The 7,471-nt window shown below is 33.9% G+C and overlaps 1 protein-coding gene across 3 annotated transcripts in view; it reads left to right on the forward strand.

Annotated features, from left to right (window-relative positions):
• kcnh4b (potassium voltage-gated channel, subfamily H (eag-related), member 4b) overlaps window positions 1-6,780 on the forward strand; it is a 77,939-nt gene extending 71,159 nt beyond the window's left edge. For 2 of the 3 annotated variants that reach the window (XM_073918294.1, XM_017358510.4), the window contains one exon: window positions 3,526-6,780. The gene's annotated coding sequence lies outside the window, so the exon portion shown is untranslated. The remainder of the gene's footprint in view (window positions 1-3,525) is intronic. The other variant, XM_073918295.1, reaches the window with a different exon arrangement.
• The last annotated feature ends 691 nt before the right edge of the window (window positions 6,781-7,471 follow it).

Here is a 7,471-nt window from a genome sequence, read left to right on the forward strand (position 1 = left end):
ATTTGTTTAGACAATTAGTTAAGGAGCCCCTCCAAGTAAAGTCATGACATAATTATACATTAACAGCTCACAAGTTCATGTTGGTTACATTTAACAAACCTAAATGTTAATTAATACATTATTAACAACATGAACTAACAAGGTAGTCATTATTCACACATAAACTCATGTGACTCATGTTGTAGATAAAGTTAGCCCATGATTAGCGCACACCTTAACTGCTCATTAATTCATAATAAAGTAATGTATAGTTTACATATTAATACATCATTATTCATGTACTGTTATTGTAAAGTGTTACCAAGATTTACAATGTTTATTTTGCACTGCACATTGTTAGACTTGTTAAGTGAAGAATGAATCTGTGCAATTTAATTCAATGAAAAAAAAATGTTTGTTCAAAGTTTGACTATTTTACTTAGGCATTTGGAGTGCCAGTTCTTTTGACATCAGTTTGACGTATTCAGTCAAAATCTTATTTATGTCCATCTTACAGTGAGTTTAACTACACGTTTCAATGTGCAAAAAGAAAGCTCGACCTCCTACTCAATATTCCACTAGATGAAAGTATGTCAACATACAGAAAAAAGACGTGTACACTCACTGGCTTTCTGGTTCACATGGACTTTAAGACCGCTATTGAAACCAGGGGTATTTCCTTCCTTTAAGAATCAAACAAATCAAAGAATCGTTTAATAAAGATATTCAATTATTCATTCATTCATTCATTTTCTTGTCAGCTTAGTCCCCTTTATTAATCCAGGGTCGCCACAGCAGAATGAACTGCCAACTTATCCAGCATGTTTTTAAGCAGCAGATGCCCTTACAGCCGCAACCCATCTCTTGGAAACACTCATTCACACACACTCATCCACTATGGACAATTTAGTCTACCCAATCCCCAATTCACCTGTACCGCATGGCATGTCTGTAGACTGTGGGGAAAACCGGAGCACCCAGAGGAAACCCACGCAAATGCAGGGAGACAACAGCACTACCTACTGCGCCACTGCTTTGCCCAAACAAGATATTATCACAGTAAATATGCAGCCAACATGTCAACTAATGCACATTTAGCTGATGTACAGTACTGTGTACAGTATCTATGGGCCATTCTTCAACTACAGGCACTTTTAGTCTTGTGAAGTTGAGTAAAAAAAAACGTAACATGGCCTCATAAGTTTAAACAATTTGTCTAGCTTGAAAATCTTTCAAAATGAAATAAATTATGGCAGTCAAACATTGTCTAAGATCATTTTTGTGTCTAGTTTAACCAATCTTTCTACAATATATATATATATATATATATATATATATATATATATATATATATATATATATATATATATATATATACATTTATCTACGAAATAAATTAGTTGTGTGCTGAATTGTACACCTGTCACACTCTAAAATCTAATATTAATTCGGTTAAGAGCTTAAGAGCTTATTAGAAAATAAATAAACTTGTATATTACATAGAGCATGAACTAATACATTGTGATGAGAACTTTTTAAGTATACATTTGTGTATATTTTATTATTTCTCTTGTTGTTTTATTGCTCTTGTTGATTGTACGGTGTCCTTGAGTTGCTAGAACGGTGTCTTTAAATAAAATGTATTATTATTATTATTTTTTATTTATTTTTTTTAAAGTGTGTGGTGATGGAAATGACAGTGGTGGAAATGACAATTCAACAGTTAATTGTGAAACAATGAAAAATAGCCTTACCGATTAGCTTTGAATTGACACTAGCCTTTCATGTATACAGAACACTCTTATTTACCTTAATTTTGTTTGGCTTTTAAAAACATCTTTGAAGGTACAGCATGCTTGGAATTAAATTGAATAAATGTATTTCCTTATCAATCAATATTTACCCTGAGGTATTGTTGATAAAAATTAAAATTCCCTCGATCTTGATCATGTTCTCAGATGGCACTATTCATTTTCATAGAAACCACCTAAACAATCTTTCACGCAAATGTTTTAAAAATGACATAACAGTGTTGCAGTGGAAATGACACTGATACTGTGCGACAGCTATATTTTGTATAAAAAATAATATGGATAAGTCTTACATTTATAACGATAAAATATTTAAATGATTTCACAAGTGCTTAATTAAAATACATTAATAGATACCAGATAAATAATATTTTAAAATGCTATTTTCATTATTGACATTTAAAACTCTGGGTGTGCGACAAGGTGAAATAGAAAACAAAAACATATAATAGAAAGGTAGTGTTTTTTTAAAGTAGATTTAATTTTAGTTTGACAAAGAAAGAGAAAATTGATCAAATACCCAAAAATATATCTAATTTTGTTCAAAGGACATATAAGTGCTTGTAGTTGAAGAATTACCACTATATGTAATATAACATTGCTAAAATGACTACAGACTTTTATTTCCTCTGTTCAAATTTATAAATACAATGTGGGATCTCCTTGTTATATGTTCATTTTTATGACCTTTGACCGTTGTATAAACAAGTTTGACAAGTGATGACATGAAGACTCTGAATCAGACAGAAGGCCATTTTCAATAATAGAAGCCATTTACCACTTTCACACAATAAATGTGTAAATGTGTAAACTGACTGACTTTTCCAGTAAATACACTATATCTGCTGTCTTCAAAGCAAACAGATTTATGTTTTTTTGATTTCATGTTAGTTCACCTAGTTATAAATATGCCTGTCCTTTCAGCTCATGCCATTTCAAGTACTTTTTTCTATTCTACTTTTCTGATACACTAAATGAAGATTTACTTAAACTAGTTTCTCAGCATTTTTTCTCTCTGTTTAAAGTAGATAAGAAAGACCAAGTAAAGATATTATGAACAGCATCATTTAACTAAAGAGACAAATATAATCAATAGATTTAGTTCATTCATAGATTTACATAATGAACAGGAGCAGATAATTGCTCTAACATATAACACAGTAAATATGGAAGGCAGAAACTCAGCAAAGTGAAGAATGTCCAATTTTACCAAAACAATCATTTATTTACTAGCTTTTCTTTTTTTTCACATGTAATTGCAGTAATGTATTCCTGCCTTAATAGTGCGATCCTGCTCAAGACACTTAAAACTGTGTACAGTATATTGTACATGCAGGGTGGCACGGTGGTTCAGTGGTTAGCACTGTCCCCTTAATTGCCATTTCTGTGAGGTGTTTGCATGTTCTTGGTTTGCAAAGGTTTCCTCCAGTTCCTGCAGTTTTCCCTACATTCCAAAGACGCACACTATAAGTGAACTGAATGGACTACATTGGCCATATTGTATGTGAATGTGAGAGTGTATAGGTGTTTCCCAGTACTTGGTTATGGCTGGAAGGGCATCTGCTGTGTAAAAAATATGCTGGAATAGTTGGCGGTTAATTTCGCTGTGATGACCTCTGCTAAATAAGCGATTAAGCCGAAGTCAATGAATGAATAATTGTACATAAATACCAACTCATTTCACTCAACGTAATTAAACTCAAACTCAAATCTGTAACTGCTTTTTTTTTTTCAGAAACACGGTTCCTGGTATTCCACACCAATCACAGAAGCTGTACAACTATGCAAAGAGGCATGTGAAATGGAGAGCATCTCTGTTAAAAAATTGTGACTGTTTGTTGTCAGTACAGTAAACGTTTTAGTTGTTTACTGTGGACATCCAAAGACATTATACAAATCACTTTTATTATTTTCTTAATTTAACTATGGTTTAAATTGTTTATTCCTTTAAAGAAATAGTTCATCCAAAAATGAATATTGACTCATCATTTTCTGTCTTTCATGTCTTCTGTTGAACTTGATATTTTAAAGCAGGGGTCACCAATCTCGGTCCTAGAGGGCCGGTGTACCTGCAGGGTTTAGCTCCAACTTGCCTCAACACACCAGACTGGTTGTTTCAAGTATACCTAGTAAGACCTTAATTAGCTTGTTCAGGTGTGTTTAATTAGAGTTGGAGCTAAAATCTGCAGGACACCGGCCCTCCAGGAACAAGTGTAGTGACCTTTATTTTAAAGAATGTGTTACTCATTGACGTCCATACTAGGAAAGAAATCATTAAGGAAGTCAATGGGTCCCAACAATTAGCCTTTTTTGTAACAAGTTAAAGATGCATGAATGATGACATTTTTGGGTGAACTATTCCTTTAAAAACATTCTTAAATGTTTAAATAAATGTAGACTGTAGATAGTAAAATAGTTGCACTTATGGAATAAAAAATTAGTTTGATTTGTAATTTACTGCCAGCATCTCACTGTTCTGACATGCTGTATACAATAATTTATGCCTATTTTATTACTTACATTACTAAGAAAATGATTCTTATTTAAGTTTTGCCAATTAGATCAGTGTTTCTCAACCACGTTCCTGGAGAACCACCTACACTGCATGTTTTGGATGTCTCCTTTGTCTTTAACACCCATGAAGCTGCGATCACACTGCATTTTTCTTCCCGTGCACTTCCATTCATACGCACACGAATGTGTCAGACAGAAAACAGGTAGTGCGGCAAGTTTTGCAGTTCGCTGCATTGGAAAATTCAAGCTTGGTGAACTCTGACCTGCAAAATCGCGTCATATTATTGCATGAGACCAATCAAGGATATAAAACATGACCTCTCGTGACAGAAGTTTAAAACATGGACATATCACTTGCTTTTTTTAACGTCTAATCATCTTAATGTCATACTGAACTTATATAAAGACATGTTTGGACATTAACATCTGAATGCATAATTATCCAAAGACCTGTGGAGATATCTTTGCATTAAAGAATGGGAGATTATTCTGCTGCTGCCCCTCTAATAAGGTAGAAAATTAAATATGACAGATATGTGGATAATTAACAGGGCTCATAGCCAAGCAACACAAAGATCTGTTAACAAGGAAGTACTATATCCCAAAGCTTGCCTACAATTCTGTTATACACTCAAAATTACGTATTTTTAATTCACAAACAAGTACATACTTTTAGGGTGTATTATAAGTATGCAAATTGGGACGCAGCAATGAATGGGAGTGAAGCGATGCAACTGATGCGGATAGGTCACCTCATCATGACAAACTACTTACATTCATACTGTATAGAATGTAACGTTACTTTTCTAATGATCGAGTAATAAATTTAAATTCAAATGCAGTACCTAATAGCCCCTTTCACATATACAGACCTTTCCCGAAAATTACCTGCAATTTTCCGCAAAGGTCTGTATGGGTGACATTTTTTAAAATACCGGTAAATTCGTTCCGACAATTTTTCCAAAAAAAGAAGTTGTAACATTAACGGTAATTTGCCCGAATGCTGCTCTGTGTGAACACAGAAGGAAGATTGCCGGAAAGAGCGCATTCATGGCTAGAACGTGCTAACGTGAGACATCTACTCCAGCCAACCAGAACATTCAGACGCATTCACATCCGGCCTTTTTATGAAAATAAAACCCTTTGAATATTTTTATAGACACATTCAGCTACTAGATATTAGTCAAATAACTTTTCTATGTTCCTTTCCTAATGGCAACTGTGGAAAACATTATTAATAAAATGCTTATGGTAAACCATTATTTGTTTACCTTCGAGCTCTCCTTCTGTTGCTTGACGCATATGCACTTGAAGCAGCCAGTGATTGCCAGCTCAACTCCTAAGCTAAAACCCTTATATGTTTACTAATACAAGTGCAGTCGTTAAGTGGTCATTTCTGGTTAATGATGTCAGAATTTACCAGTATTTTGGAATGGATTTGTGAATGCTCTTTTCTGGAAAAATTCCGGAACGTTCTTGCCTGTGTGAACAGCGCTTTTTTGAATCTACCGGTAATGTGGTTTTGGTAATTTTAATCACTGTGTTAAAGGGGCTACTGAGTAGTAAGTGATTTTAGACGCAGCCATGAAAATGTGCAGAGTTGGTGGTTTTTAGGTATGTGGTTGAGAAACACTGAACATGACCTCATCACTATGTTTTATTTAAACATGTAGTACTGGAAAAATTGTTACCATAAAAAAATGAAATTCCAGAATGTTTCTACAAAAGTAATATTCTCTGTTCAATTGAGAACAGACATAATTAAAGGCACTTTAAATCATATTTACACATAACACAAAAACACTGCATGCAGGATCAATTAACAAAGATTATGCATTTTTTATTTTACTGTGTACTGCTGTTGATGCTGAATCTGGGAATGCTGCATGTTATTGGAATTATTAATGCTTCAAGTTCAAATCGCTGCTGTCACAATTCTAGTTATATTTTATTGCACCAAGTATCTGAATTTAATACTTGGATTAAACAGACTCAGGGCTGATTTTCATTTGCACAATGTGTGATTTAAATCAACGATAAGGTGATATTATAATTTAATTGATTGTATATTATGCAGGACGTATGAATTAATATAGACTTTAATGTGATTGTAGTTTATGAAATATTAAAAGCTTTATTTGCTTGATTGTGTAAAGCTCATTTGTTATCATGAAAGTAGCATTGCGGTAGCAGACTGGACAAACCTGTTTTCACACACTACGTGTATATAGTGTTCTTTTTACAAAATAAAACTAAGAAACTGAATATTAAATACAGTAGATTTTAATTATTTTAAGAGGATTGTTTACGGTTTTGTTGTTTAGCAATCAAGGGATGATTTGTAAAATGTAACCAATTGACCTTTCTGCATCTTCCTGTTTAATTTTCTCATTTTGCATGATAACTGCAATCATTCAAATTACTGCTTCTGTGCATGCAATTCAATAAAGATTCCAATAAAATACTTCTTCCTTGGGATGTTTTGTAGTTTTCCGTTCTTTTATTTAAAACTGTCTTTTATTATAGCCAGAAACTGCATTCATGTAATTCTGCCCAAATATTAGGTACACCTTGCCGGGTTGGACCCCTTTTGCCTTCAGAATTGTCTTAATCCTTTGTGGCATAGATTTAACAAGGCACTGGAAATATTCCAAAGAGATTTTAGTCCATATTATGACATCATGCAGTTGCTGCAGATTTGTTGACTGCACATCTATGATGCGAATTTCCCATTCTACCACATCCCAAAGGTCCTTTATTGGATTGAGATCTGGTGACTGTGGATGCCAATTGAGTGAAGTGAGCTTGTCACATGCTTGGACATGGTCAGCAACAATACTTAGGTAGTCTGTGGCATTGGCATGATGCTAAATGGTACTAATGGGCCCAAAATGTGCATAACAAATATCCCTCACAACATGACACCACCAGCAGCAGCCTAAAATGTTGATACAAGGCAGGATAGATCCATGCTTTCATATCGTTGATGCCAAATTTTGACAATACTATGTGTTAATGTCGCAGCAGAAATCGAGACTCAGACAGGCAACGTTTTTCCAATCTTCTATTGTCCAATTTTAGTTAATCTGTTCAAATCGTAGCTTCAATTTCCTCTTCTAAGCTGACAGGGATGTCGCTCTCTTTTTCAAACCATTCTCTGTTAACGC

This window comes from Danio rerio, chromosome 12, assembly GCF_049306965.1.
Source record: "Danio rerio strain Tuebingen ecotype United States chromosome 12, GRCz12tu, whole genome shotgun sequence".
In the NCBI taxonomy this organism is placed as follows: Eukaryota; Metazoa; Chordata; class Actinopteri; order Cypriniformes; family Danionidae; genus Danio; species Danio rerio.